The following is an 11,254-nucleotide window of genomic DNA, read 5'->3' on the forward strand; positions in this document are numbered from 1 at the left end:
CCCTTTGTGTTTTTTTTCGATTTTTTTCGACATACTAACCCCTTTGTCGTTTTGACATATTTGACATAATAACATTTTTGTGTTATTTGGACATTTTCGACATACTAACCCCTTTGTGTTTTTTTTCGATTTTTTTCGACATACTAACCCCTTTGTCGTTTTGACATATTTGACATAATAACATTTTTGTGTTTTTTGGACATTTTCGACATACTAACCCCTTTGTCGTTTTGACATTTTTGACATAATAACATTTTTGTGTTTTTTGGACATTTTCGACATACTAACCCCTTTGTCGTTTTGACATTTTTGACATAATAACATTTTTGTGTTTTTTGGACATTTTCGACATACTAACCCCTTTGTCGTTTTGACATTTTTGACATAATAACATTTTTGTGTTTTTTGGACATTTTCGACATACTAACCCCTTTGTCGTTTTGACATTTTTGACATAATAACATTTTTGTGTTTTTTGGACATTTTCGACATACTAACCCCTTTGTCGTTTTGACATTTTTGACATAATAACATTTTTGTGTTTTTTGGACATTTTCGACATACTAACCCCTTTGTCGTTTTGACATTTTTGACATAATAACATTTTTGTGTTATTTGGACATTTTCGACATACTAACCCCTTTGTGTTTTTTTTCGATTTTTTTCGACATACTAACCCCTTTGTCGTTTTGACATATTTGACATAATAACATTTTTGTGTTTTTTGGACATTTTCGACATACTAACCCCTTTGTCGTTTTGACATTTTTGACATAATAACATTTTTGTGTTATTTGGACATTTTCGACATACTAACCCCTTTGTGTTTTTTTTCGATTTTTTTCGACATACTAACCCCTTTGTCGTTTTGACATTTTTGACATAATAACATTTTTGTGTTTTTTGGACATTTTCGACATACTAACCCCTTTGTCGTTTTGACATATTTGACATAATAACATTTTTGTGTTATTTGGACATTTTCGACATACTAACCCCTTTGTGTTTTTTTCGATTTTTTTCGACATACTAACCTCTTTGTTTATTTGATATTTTTGACATGCTAACCTCTTTATGAATTTTGGACATTTTCGACATACTAACCCCTTTGTCTTTTTGACATTTTTGACATAATAACATTTTTGTGTTCTTTGGACATTTTCGACATACTAACCCCTTTGTCGTTTTGACATATTTGACATAATAACATTTTTGTGTTATTTGGACATTTTCGACATACTAACCCCTTTGTGTTTTTTTTCGATTTTTTTCGACATACTAACCCCTTTGTCGTTTTGACATATTTGACATAATAACATTTTTGTGTTTTTTGGACATTTTCGACATACTAACCCCTTTGTCGTTTTGACATTTTTGACATAATAACATTTTTGTGTTTTTTGGACATTTTCGACATACTAACCCCTTTGTCGTTTTGACATTTTTGACATAATAACATTTTTGTGTTTTTTGGACATTTTCGACATACTAACCCCTTTGTCGTTTTGACATTTTTGACATAATAACATTTTTGTGTTTTTTGGACATTTTCGACATACTAACCCCTTTGTCGTTTTGACATTTTTGACATAATAACATTTTTGTGTTTTTTGGACATTTTCGACATACTAACCCCTTTGTCGTTTTGACATATTTGACATAATAACATTTTTGTGTTATTTGGACATTTTCGACATACTAACCCCTTTGTGTTTTTTTCGTTTTTTTTCGACATACTAACCTCTTTGTTTATTTGATATTTTTGACATGCTAACCTCTTTATGAATTTTGGACATTTTCGACATACTAACCCCTTTGTCTTTTTGACATTTTCGACATACTAACCTTTTTCTGTTTTTTTCGACTTTTTCGACATACTAACCCCTTTGTCTTTTTTCGATTTTTTTCGACATACTAACCCCTTTGTCTTTTTAACATTTTTGACATAATAACCTTTTTGTGTTTTTTGGACATTTTCGACATACTAACCCCTTTGTCGTTTTGACATTTTTGACATAATAACATTTTTGTGTTTTTTGGACATTTTCGACATACTAACCCCTTTGTCGTTTTGACATTTTCGACATACTAACCTCTTTCTGTTTTTTTCGACTTTTTCGACATACTAACCCCTTTGTCGTTTTGACATTTTTGACATAATAACATTTTTGTGTTCTTTGGACATTTTCGACATACTAACCCCTTTGTGTTTTTTTTCGATTTTTTTCGACATACTAACCCCTTTGTCGTTTTGACATTTTTGACATAATAACATTTTTGTGTTTTTTGGACATTTTCGACATACTAACCCCTTTGTCTTTTTTCGATTTTTTTCGACATACTAACCCCTTTGTCTTTTTGACATTTTTGACATAATAACATTTTTGTGTTTTTTGGACATTTTCAACATACTAACCCCTTTGTCTTTTTGACATTTTCGACATACTAACCTCTTTCTGTTTTTTTCGACTTTTTCGACATACTAACCCCTTTGTCTTTTTTCGATTTTTTTCGACATACTAACCCCTTTGTCTTTTTGACATTTTTGACATAATAACATTTTTGTGTTTTTTGGACATTTTCGACATACTAACCCCTTTGTCTTTTTTCGATTTTTTTCGACATACTAACCCCTTTGTCTTTTTGACATTTTTGACATAATAACATTTTTGTGTTTTTTGGACATTTTCGACATACTAACCCCTTTGTCTTTTTGACACTTTCGACATACTAACCTCTTTCTGTTTTTTTCGACTTTTTCGACATACTAACCCCTTTGTCTTTTTTCGATTTTTTTCGACATACTAACCCCTTTGTCTTTTTGACATTTTTGACATAATAACATTTTTGTGTTTTTTGGACATTTTCGACATACTAACCCCTTTGTCTTTTTTCGATTTTTTTCGACATACTAACCCCTTTGTCTTTTTGACATTTTTGACATAATAACATTTTTGTGTTTTTTGGACATTTTCGACATACTAACCCCTTTGTCTTTTTGACATTTTCGACATACTAACCTCTTTCTGTTTTTTTCGACTTTTTCGACATACTAACCCCTTTGTCTTTTTTCGATTTTTTTCGACATACTAACCCCTTTGTCTTTTTGACATTTTTGACATAATAACATTTTTGTGTTATTTGGACATTTTCGACATACTAACCCCTTTGTCTTTTTTCGATTTTTTTCGACATACTAACCCCTTTGTCTTTTTGACATTTTTGACATAATAACATTTTTGTGTTTTTTGGACATTTTCGACATACTAACCCCTTTGTCTTTTTGACATTTTTGACATAATAACATTTTTGTGGTTTTTGGACATTTTCGACATACTAACCCCTTTGTCGTTTTGACATTTTTGACATAATAACATTTTTGTGTTTTTTGGACATTTTCGACATACTAACCCCTTTGTCTTTTTAACATTTTTGACATAATAACATTTTTGTGTTTTTTGGACATTTTCGACATACTAACCCCTTTGTCTTTTTAACATTTCTGACATAATAACATTTTTGTGTTTTTTGGACATTTTCGACATACTAACCCCTTACGTCTTTTTTTCGACATTTTTGACATACTAACCCCTTTGTCTTTTTGACATTTTCGACATACTAACCTTTTTCTGTTTTTTTCGACTTTTTCGACATACTAACCCCTTTGTCTTTTTTCGATTTTTTTCGACATACTAACCCCTTTGTCTTTTTGACATTTTTGACATAATAACATTTTTGTGTTTTTTGGACATTTTCGACATACTAACCCCTTTGTCTTTTTGACATTTTCGACATACTAACCTCTTTGTGTTTTTTTGACATTTTCGACATACTAACCCCTTTGTCTTTTTTCGATTTTTTTCGACATACTAACCTTTTTCTGTTTTTTTGGACATTTTCGGCATACTAACCCCTTTGTCTTTTTGGACATTTTCGACATACTAACCCCTTTGTCTTTTTGACATTTTTGACATAATAACATTTTTGTGGTTTTTGGACATTTTCGACATACTAACCCCTTTGTCGTTTTGACATTTTTGACATAATAACATTTTTGTGTTTTTTGGACATTTTCGACATACTAACCCCTTTGTCTTTTTAACATTTTTGACATAATAACATTTTTGTGTTTTTTGGACATTTTCGACATACTAACCCCTTTGTCTTTTTAACATTTCTGACATAATAACATTTTTGTGTTTTTTGGACATTTTCGACATACTAACCCCTTACGTCTTTTTTTCGACATTTTTGACATACTAACCCCTTTGTCTTTTTGACATTTTCGACATACTAACCTCTTTCTGTTTTTTTCGACTTTTTCGACATACTAACCCCTTTGTCTTTTTTCGATTTTTTTCGACATACTAACCCCTTTGTCTTTTTGACATTTTTGACATAATAACATTTTTGTGTTATTTGGACATTTTCGACATACTAACCCCTTTGTGTTTTTTTCGATTTTTTTCGACATACTAACCTCTTTGTCTTATTGACATTTTTGACATAATAACATTTTTGTGTTTTTTGGACATTTTCGACATACTAACCCCTTTGTCTTTTTTCGATTTTTTTCGACATACTAACCCCTTTGTCTTTTTGACATTTTTGACATAATAACATTTTTGTGTTATTTGGACATTTTCGACATACTAACCCCTTTGTGTTTTTTTCGTTTTTTTTCGACATACTAACCTCTTTGTTTATTTGATATTTTTGACATGCTAACCTCTTTATGAATTTTGGACATTTTCGACATACTAACCCCTTTGTCTTTTTGACATTTTCGACATACTAACCTTTTTCTGTTTTTTTCGACTTTTTCGACATACTAACCCCTTTGTCTTTTTTCGATTTTTTTCGACATACTAACCCCTTTGTCTTTTTAACATTTTTGACATAATAACATTTTTGTGTTTTTTGGACATTTTCGACATACTAACCCCTTTGTCGTTTTGACATTTTTGACATAATAACATTTTTGTGTTTTTTGGACATTTTCGACATACTAACCCCTTTGTCGTTTTGACATTTTTGACATAATAACATTTTTGTGTTTTTTGGACATTTTCGACATACTAACCCCTTTGTCGTTTTGACATTTTTGACATAATAACATTTTTGTGTTTTTTGGACATTTTCGACATACTAACCCCTTTGTCGTTTTGACATATTTGACATAATAACATTTTTGTGTTATTTGGACATTTTCGACATACTAACCCCTTTGTGTTTTTTTCGTTTTTTTTTGACATACTAACCTCTTTGTTTATTTGATATTTTTGACATGCTAACCTCTTTATGAATTTTGGACATTTTCGACATACTAACCCCTTTGTCTTTTTGACATTTTCGACATACTAACCTTTTTCTGTTTTTTTCGACTTTTTCGACATACTAACCCCTTTGTCTTTTTTCGATTTTTTTCGACATACTAACCCCTTTGTCTTTTTAACATTTTTGACATAATAACATTTTTGTGTTTTTTGGACATTTTCGACATACTAACCCCTTTGTCGTTTTGACATTTTTGACATAATAACATTTTTGTGTTTTTTGGACATTTTCGACATACTAACCCCTTTGTCGTTTTGACATTTTTGACATAATAACATTTTTGTGTTTTTTGGACATTTTCGACATACTAACCCCTTTGTCGTTTTGACATTTTTGACATAATAACATTTTTGTGTTTTTTGGACATTTTCGACATACTAACCCCTTTGTCGTTTTGACATATTTGACATAATAACATTTTTGTGTTATTTGGACATTTTCGACATACTAACCCCTTTGTGTTTTTTTCGTTTTTTTTTGACATACTAACCTCTTTGTTTATTTGATATTTTTGACATGCTAACCTCTTTATGAATTTTGGACATTTTCGACATACTAACCCCTTTGTCTTTTTGACATTTTCGACATACTAACCTTTTTCTGTTTTTTTCGACTTTTTCGACATACTAACCCCTTTGTCTTTTTTCGATTTTTTTCGACATACTAACCCCTTTGTCTTTTTAACATTTTTGACATAATAACATTTTTGTGTTTTTTGGACATTTTCGACATACTAACCCCTTTGTCGTTTTGACATTTTTGACATAATAACATTTTTGTGTTTTTTGGACATTTTCGACATACTAACCCCTTTGTCGTTTTGACATATTTGACATAATAACATTTTTGTGTTATTTGGACATTTTTGACATACTAACCCCTTTGTCTTTTTGACATTTTCGACATACTAACCTCTTTCTGTTTTTTTCGATTTTTTTCGACATACTAACCCCTTTGTCGTTTTGACATATTTGACATAATAACATTTTTGTGTTATTTGGACATTTTCGACATACTAACCCCTTTGTGTTTTTTTTCGATTTTTTTCGACATACTAACCCCTTTGTCGTTTTGACATATTTGACATAATAACATTTTTGTGTTTTTTGGACATTTTCGACATACTAACCCCTTTGTCGTTTTGACATTTTTGACATAATAACATTTTTGTGTTTTTTGGACATTTTCGACATACTAACCCCTTTGTCTTTTTTCGATTTTTTTCGACATACTAACCCCTTTGTCTTTTTGACATTTTTGACATAATAACATTTTTGTGTTTTTTGGACATTTTCGACATACTAACCCCTTTGTCTTTTTGACATTTTCGACATACTAACCTTTTTCTGTTTTTTTCGACTTTTTTGACATACTAACCCCTTTGTCTTTTTTCGATTTTTTTCGACATACTAACCCCTTTGTCTTTTTGACATTTTTGACATAATAACATTTTTGTGTTATTTGGACATTTTCGACATACTAACCCCTTTGTCTTTTTGACATTTTTGACATAATAACATTTTTGTGTTTTTTGGACATTTTCGACATACTAACCCCTTTGTCTTTTTGACATTTTCGACATACTAACCTCTTTCTGTTTTTTTCGACTTTTTCGACATACTAACCCCTTTGTCTTTTTTCGTTTTTTTTCGACATACTAACCCCTTTGTCTTTTTAACATTTTTGACATAATAACATTTTTGTGTTTTTTGGACATTTTCGACATACTAACCCCTTTGTCTTTTTAACATTTTTGACATAATAACATTTTTGTGTTTTTTGGACATTTTCGACATACTAACCCCTTTGTCGTTTTGACATTTTTGACATAATAACATTTTTGTGTTATTTGGACATTTTTGACATACTAACCCCTTTGTCTTTTTGACATTTTCGACATACTAACCTTTTTCTGTTTTTTTCGACTTTTTCGACATACTAACCCCTTTGTCTTTTTTCGATTTTTTTCGACATACTAACCCCTTTGTCTTTTTGACATTTTTGACATAATAACATTTTTGTGTTTTTTTGACATTTTCGACATACTAACCCCTTTGTCTTTTTTCGATTTTTTTCGACATACTAACCTTTTTCTGTTTTTTTGGACATTTTCGGCATACTAACCCCTTTGTCTTTTTGGACATTTTCGACATACTAACCCCTTTGTCTTTTTGACATTTTTGACATAATAACATTTTTGTGGTTTTTGGACATTTTCGACATACTAACCCCTTTGTCGTTTTGACATTTTTGACATAATAACATTTTTGTGTTTTTTGGACATTTTCGACATACTAACCCCTTTGTCTTTTTAACATTTTTGACATAATAACATTTTTGTGTTTTTTGGACATTTTCGACATACTAACCCCTTTTTGACATTTTCGACATAATAACATTTTTGTGTTTTTTGGACATTTTCGACATACTAACCCCTTACGTCTTTTTTTCGACATTTTTGACATACTAACCCCTTTGTCTTTTTGACATTTTCGACATACTAACCTCTTTCTGTTTTTTTCGACTTTTTCGACATACTAACCCCTTTGTCTTTTTTCGATTTTTTTCGACATACTAACCCCTTTGTCTTTTTGACATTTTCGACATACTAACATTTTTGTGTTTTTTTGTACATTTTCGACATACTAACGTCTTTCTGTTTTTTGGACATTTTTGACATACTAACCTTTTTGTGTTTTTTGGACATTTTCGACATACTAACTAACCTCTTTGTCTTTTTGACATTTTTCACATGATAAAATTTTTGTGTTTTTTGGATATTTTCGACATACTAACCCCTTTGTGTTTTTTTCGTTTTTTTTTGACATACTAACCTCTTTGTTTATTTGATATTTTTGACATGCTAACCTCTTTATGAATTTTGGACATTTTCGACATACTAACCCCTTTGTCTTTTTGACATTTTCGACATACTAACCTTTTTCTGTTTTTTTCGACTTTTTCGACATACTAACCCCTTTGTCTTTTTTCGATTTTTTTCGACATACTAACCCCTTTGTCTTTTTAACATTTTTGACATAATAACATTTTTGTGTTTTTTGGACATTTTCGACATACTAACCCCTTTGTCGTTTTGACATTTTTGACATAATAACATTTTTGTGTTTTTTGGACATTTTCGACATACTAACCCCTTTGTCGTTTTGACATATTTGACATAATAACATTTTTGTGTTATTTGGACATTTTTGACATACTAACCCCTTTGTCTTTTTGACATTTTCGACATACTAACCTCTTTCTGTTTTTTTCGATTTTTTTCGACATACTAACCCCTTTGTCGTTTTGACATATTTGACATAATAACATTTTTGTGTTATTTGGACATTTTCGACATACTAACCCCTTTGTGTTTTTTTTCGATTTTTTTCGACATACTAACCCCTTTGTCGTTTTGACATATTTGACATAATAACATTTTTGTGTTTTTTGGACATTTTCGACATACTAACCCCTTTGTCGTTTTGACATTTTTGACATAATAACATTTTTGTGTTTTTTGGACATTTTCGACATACTAACCCCTTTGTCTTTTTTCGATTTTTTTCGACATACTAACCCCTTTGTCTTTTTGACATTTTTGACATAATAACATTTTTGTGTTTTTTGGACATTTTCGACATACTAACCCCTTTGTCTTTTTGACATTTTCGACATACTAACCTTTTTCTGTTTTTTTCGACTTTTTTGACATACTAACCCCTTTGTCTTTTTTCGATTTTTTTCGACATACTAACCCCTTTGTCTTTTTGACATTTTTGACATAATAACATTTTTGTGTTATTTGGACATTTTCGACATACTAACCCCTTTGTCTTTTTGACATTTTTGACATAATAACATTTTTGTGTTTTTTGGACATTTTCGACATACTAACCCCTTTGTCTTTTTGACATTTTCGACATACTAACCTCTTTCTGTTTTTTTCGACTTTTTCGACATACTAACCCCTTTGTCTTTTTTCGTTTTTTTTCGACATACTAACCCCTTTGTCTTTTTAACATTTTTGACATAATAACATTTTTGTGTTTTTTGGGCATTTTCGACATACTAACCCCTTTGTCGTTTTGACATTTTTGACATAATAACATTTTTGTGTTTTTTGGACATTTTCGACATACTAACCCCTTTGTCGTTTTGACATATTTGACATAATAACATTTTTGTGTTATTTGGACATTTTTGACATACTAACCCCTTTGTCTTTTTGACATTTTCGACATACTAACCTTTTTCTGTTTTTTTCGACTTTTTCGACATACTAACCCCTTTGTCTTTTTTCGATTTTTTTCGACATACTAACCCCTTTGTCTTTTTGACATTTTTGACATAATAACATTTTTGTGTTTTTTTGACATTTTCGACATACTAACCCCTTTGTCTTTTTTCGATTTTTTTCGACATACTAACCTTTTTCTGTTTTTTTGGACATTTTCGACATACTAACCCCTTTGTCTTTTTGACATTTTTGACATAATAACATTTTTGTGGTTTTTGGACATTTTCGACATACTAACCCCTTTGTCGTTTTGACATTTTTGACATAATAACATTTTTGTGTTTTTTGGACATTTTCGACATACTAACCCCTTTGTCTTTTTAACATTTTTGACATAATAACATTTTTGTGTTTTTTGGACATTTTCGACATACTAACCCCTTTTTGACATTTTCGACATAATAACATTTTTGTGTTTTTTGGACATTTTCGACATACTAACCCCTTACGTCTTTTTTTCGACATTTTTGACATACTAACCCCTTACGTCTTTTTTTTGACATTTTTGACATACTAACCCCTTTGTCTTTTTGACATTTTCGACATACTAACCTCTTTCTGTTTTTTTCGACTTTTTCGACATACTAACCCCTTTGTCTTTTTTCGATTTTTTTCGACATACTAACCCCTTTGTCTTTTTGACATTTTCGACATACTAACATTTTTGTGTTTTTTTGTACATTTTCGACATACTAACGTCTTTCTGTTTTTTGGACATTTTTGACATACTAACCTTTTTGTGTTTTTTGGACATTTTCGACATACTAACTAACCTCTTTGTCTTTTTGACATTTTTCACATGATAAAATTTTTGTGTTTTTTGGATATTTTCGACATACTAACTAACCCCTTTGTCTATTTGATATTTTCGACATACTAACATTTTTGTGTTTTTTTTTTCGACTGCTTCGACATACTTACCCCATTTGTCTTTATGTCATTTTGACATACTAACCTTTTTGTGTTTTTTGGACATTTTTCGACATACTAACAAAACGAAAAATACTCATCACAACTTATACATTCATAACATTTTATTAATGGTCCACTCTTAAATGCATGAAATTATCAAAACACATTCATTTTAAAATAATTCAGTTTGATAATCACCCTCATTGTCAGGACCAGAACGGAAACATGACCAAATTGCGTGACGTTTACCACAAGCGTTATTGAAATAAGGAGGAAGGGCTGCGCCCACGATCCAGTGTTCACTGGACGCAGGAAGTAAGTCTTTCTCGGATTTGGACTGGGATCTGAACACGGAAGTACATCTTCCGTAGCAAGCAATGGTGGTGTCAGGAACGGAAAAACTGGTCAGTAGAGCAAAGCGTGTTCAGGGTCGGAAATGAGTTGTAAACCAGAACAGGAGCGTAGACGTAGTCGGGGACAAAAAGAGGTCATAAGCCGGGAGGGGAGAACAGACGTTGTCAGGAGCAAAACAGGTCGTAGCCAGAGATAGACAGGAGCAAAAACGGGACAGGTGGGAGTCAGGGTCAAAAAAAGGCTTGCCTTGTACACACTGAGGTTTGCAGACGGACTGACAACAGGGGATTGATTCTCTGTATCAATATTCCAGTAAGAGTCAAAAATGTCAATGTGTTCTTAACTAACCAC

Source organism: Urocampus carinirostris, chromosome 16, assembly GCF_059441175.1.
Source record: "Urocampus carinirostris isolate Australia breed hairy pipefish chromosome 16, RoL_Ucar_1.0, whole genome shotgun sequence".
Taxonomy (NCBI): domain Eukaryota; kingdom Metazoa; phylum Chordata; class Actinopteri; order Syngnathiformes; family Syngnathidae; genus Urocampus; species Urocampus carinirostris.